Here is a 4,287-nt window from a genome sequence, read left to right on the forward strand (position 1 = left end):
ATGGACCATTAGATCTTGATCCAATGGATATAAAACACTCACCAGCCATGGAGATAATTTAGTGCTCAATATATATATATATATATATATATATACCAAAACCTTTTAATCAATCAACTAGAAGTTATTTCTTCTGAAAAAATGCATATATAGTTGATTGTTTTTTCTTTCCACCTAAACCAAAATGAACATCATCCTTAACTTTTTGTAGTGCAAACACAACTTCTGGTATATTTTGCTCATGTTGTAGCAAGTAGTTGTTTAATGTGACCATTGCTTGAAAGACCTCTTTTAACGATATATTTGCGACAACGCAACTATCATATGGCTCTGGATCATTTCCATCTTCATTGTATGCATTTTACAATGAAAAAATTATCTATAAAATAATAAATATTGATTTATCGATAAATAAATAATATCGCTTAATGAATATTTTTTTCCAGTCCCAAGGATATACAACTTATGCCTCATTTCACATTTTGATGTACAACCTTCATTTTGTCTCACTGATATGTATGAACTTATAGGTGACCTTCCACTTTGGTGTATAGTCGGTTAAAATGATCGATCAACGCTAGTCAATGCGCCACCTCATCCATTTTTCATCTCTCCTATTAAAAACATGGGACCCACTTCTTATACAATTACTAAATTACCCATATCCCTTATCCCATTACTAAAATACCATATCTCCTTCTTTGGCCCTGTTTGGGAATTAGCTGTTAGTTGTTAGCTGATTACATTAGCTGTTAGCTGATTGCATTAGCTGATTTGACTAGCTATTTGTGTAGACCTGTTTGGTAAAAATTAGCTGATTGATAATAGCGGTTTATGCAAAAAAACGAATAAGGGCATTTCTTTTTTTAATACATAAAAATATACATAAAATAATTAGGGTTAAAGAAGTCCATTAATTTTAATATTGCAAAACGCTAATTGAAAAAGCTCCTAAAAGGAGCTTTTTCTAAATTAGCGTTTTCATCCCAAAACTCTCTCCCAAACCTCTCTCCACCAAACACTCCAATCAGCGGTTTCAATGGTCAAACCGCTAAAGTTGGTCAAAACCGCTCTTTTTATCCCAAAACGCTCTTTACCAAACAGGGCCTTTGAAACTCCCATCTCTCTCCCTTTCTCCCTCTAAGCTCTACTTTCTCTGTCCAATTCCTCTATTATCAAAGCTTTCATTTATCATAGTTACGGTGTGCATAGATTCTTCACCGCACTCATGTACTGCTTTCTTCCTTCAGCTTTCATTTCCTTTATTTCTCTATTTTCTATCGCTAAAAAATATGAAATCCACTAACTCAACCATTCAATTTGGATTATTTTGATTATTTTCTCGTCATTATCCCCTGTTTTCCCCTTTTCCCTTTTCTTTTTTGTTTACTTGATTGTTTCTGCTCAAATTCTCCGTCTATGTGAGATAAGTCCCGTTTTTTATTCAGAATCTGAAGTTAGATATGGAATTTTATCATCAGCGAAAGTTTTAGCACTTGGGTATGATGGTGCGGTTGAAAAGGGGGCGAAGAAGTTCAGGGAGAAGATAACAAAGATATTTGTTTATGCAGATGCTTCATAAGAGATTTGGACTTTTGAGCTTGGATTTGATAAGGATTTGGCGCTAACAGAATGAAGATCTGGCAATTTCCTTCATGTATGAACACTTTCATGTTTCTCTCCCAATTGATCACTTCATCGTTTATCTCCAATGGCCTAAAACAAAAAAAAAACAAACAATTAATAGAAACCAACCGCATAATCAGATATGAGGAGCAAGGGCGGAACCAGGGGGGTTGGGGGGCTCGAGCCCCAGCATGCGGCCGAAGATTTCGGATTTTTTTTAGTAATGGTGTCTGGTAATATTTTGGAGAGAATTATATTGACTCTATGTAGTATTATTTCAATATTTAAAGGTAGATGAGATGGTTAAGAATGTTTACTTCTGTTTGAGAGGCCCTATGTTTAACTCCCTTCAACCTCATTTTTTTAAAAAAAAGTTTTTATTTATTTTATTTTAATTTTATTTTTTAATAATTATAAAAACATGTTACCATTATTAATTAATTTAAATGGAATCTTTATTTTTATTTTGATAACACTTTTAAATTCATTTTTAACATGTCTTTACCATTAAAAAAAATAAACATATTTAATATTCATTTTTATTATGTCATTACCATTAAAAAAAAAGTAAACATGTTTAATTTTCTAGTTCAATGCTAGTTTCTAAAAAAAATGATAACATTTTTACAGTTTTAATGCGTTGGAGGCTAAAATAATTTTGCCTAGCCCTAACGGGCTAGACTTTGAAAATTTACCATCAACCGCACAGTTAATTTCGATTTTTTTTGACGTTTTGAATTTTTTTTACTGATATGTTTGAGCCCCGGGTCATACGGGGTCCTGGTTCCGCCACTGATGAGGAGCTCTAAATCGACTTGGTTCTTCATTATTTTGGAAAGCCCAGTTCAAAGTCCACGACTTTTTCCTCACCCAGATGACCAAATTTGAAAAAAACTTAAAACCCACTTCAGTTTATGTAATAATAGATAAATAGAAAAGGTTTTTAAATTTTAAGTTTGATTTCAGATGAGGAAGAACTCTAATGTATAGAAACATGGGAAAAGTACAAAAATAAACCTTGTGGTTTGGCCCATTTTCGAACTGCACCCCTGTGGTTTAAAAGTTTGCAAAGTGGTACCATGTACTTCATTCCGTTAGTAAACATATACCAAATTGACTAACAGTGTTAAAAGTCAAAGGGAAAAGAGTTAATTTGATCCTTATATTTATTTATTTTTATAAATTGACCCCCTTATTATCTAATTATCACAAACAAACCTCAAAATAAAAAATAAAAATCAAATATACCATCTTCTCCATCTCTTTTTAATTTCTTTTTTTTCCTTCTTTCTCTCTCCTCTCTCTTAATTTCTCTCTCTAAAATAAACCTACCACATGTGTGATCATCCGGATAGATAAAGTGACACATATTTGGAATATACATGCCATGTAACAATCTAATAATAATAATAAACAAATAAATAAATAGATTTTATTAAAGAAGAATCCTAAATTGCATGAATAAAGAAATGGAGAGGATAGTTGAAAACCTCAGGCAACCATTTCTCATTCTCTGCATCTGCCATGACAATGTTGAGCCAACTTGAATTCCTATTCTCCATCTCCAAAACAAAATCAAGCAAAGAATTGCATAACCTGCATTTAGGAGAATAGAACTCAAGGATTGTAGCGTCATTCCCACTTGCTAGAGCCGAAGCGAATGCTCTTTGCTCTGCCTCTCCTTGCAGTTCAGGAGTCAGGACCTTCATTTGGGACTTCAAACTGTTATCTTGGGTGCTTCTGGGACCTGATTGGATTGGATTGAAGGGACTGATCCAGTAATTTGAGGATTTAGAAATTGAATTAAGAGAATTGAAAGCAATGGATCCAAGAGTTTGCAAAGACTTGAATATCCAAGGGCCCTCAAACAAAGGTGCAAAGATTAGGATTTCGAGGACCTTGTTGCACATCCCATGGCCATTTCAAGCAAAACAAAGGTTGTTTAGGAGCGGAATCGATCTTCATCTCTAATTTTATACCAAAACGCAGCAATACTTTATATCTTTATCGAATAGGATGAAATTTATCCACAGCAACTATTATGGCGATTTCCAAAAGTAAACAAGAATTTCAATTCACTGAGCAAAGACGAAATTAAGGAGGTGAAATTACAGAGAAGATAGAACGCAAATAATGTTGAAAATATCATAAACAGAAGAACATGAAAGTGAGGTCAGGCAGCGTGGAGTATTGAAAGTTATATCTAAATCCCAGAAACTTCACATAAACCCTAAAATTAAAATCGAGGCACAGAAGCTCTAATCGACAAAGAAGAACATTACAAAGTTGAGGGATTCAGGAAATGCAAGAACACTCCACTCCTGTGTAGGAAATCAAGTTTAGTCGGAGTAGACTCTGGGAGAGGAAGAAAGCACAACAAACGCCGGAAAGTGCGCGGAGGGAAGGGAAGCGGCCGTAAAACGGTACAAGTGGGTCGTAGCTTTATTTTAGAGAGAGAAATTAAGAGAGAGAAAGAAGGGAAAAAAAGCAATTAAAGAGAGACGGAGAAGATGGTATATTTGATTTTTATTTTTTATTTTGGGGTTTGTTTGTGATAATTAGATAATAAGGGGGTCAATTTATAAAAATAAATAAATATAAGAACCAAATTAACTCTTTTCCCTTTTGACTTTTAACACCGTTAGTCAATTTGGTATGTGT

The 4,287-nt window shown here is 33.7% G+C and overlaps 1 pseudogene; it reads right to left on the reverse strand.

The window, feature by feature from the left end:
• Positions 1 to 3,074: 3,074 nt before the first annotated feature.
• Positions 3,075 to 3,987, reverse strand: LOC136217060 (uncharacterized; annotated as a pseudogene).
• Between the last annotated feature and the right edge of the window lie 300 nt (positions 3,988 to 4,287).

This window comes from Euphorbia lathyris, chromosome 2 (assembly GCF_963576675.1).
Source record: "Euphorbia lathyris chromosome 2, ddEupLath1.1, whole genome shotgun sequence".
In the NCBI taxonomy this organism is placed as follows: domain Eukaryota; kingdom Viridiplantae; phylum Streptophyta; class Magnoliopsida; order Malpighiales; family Euphorbiaceae; genus Euphorbia; species Euphorbia lathyris.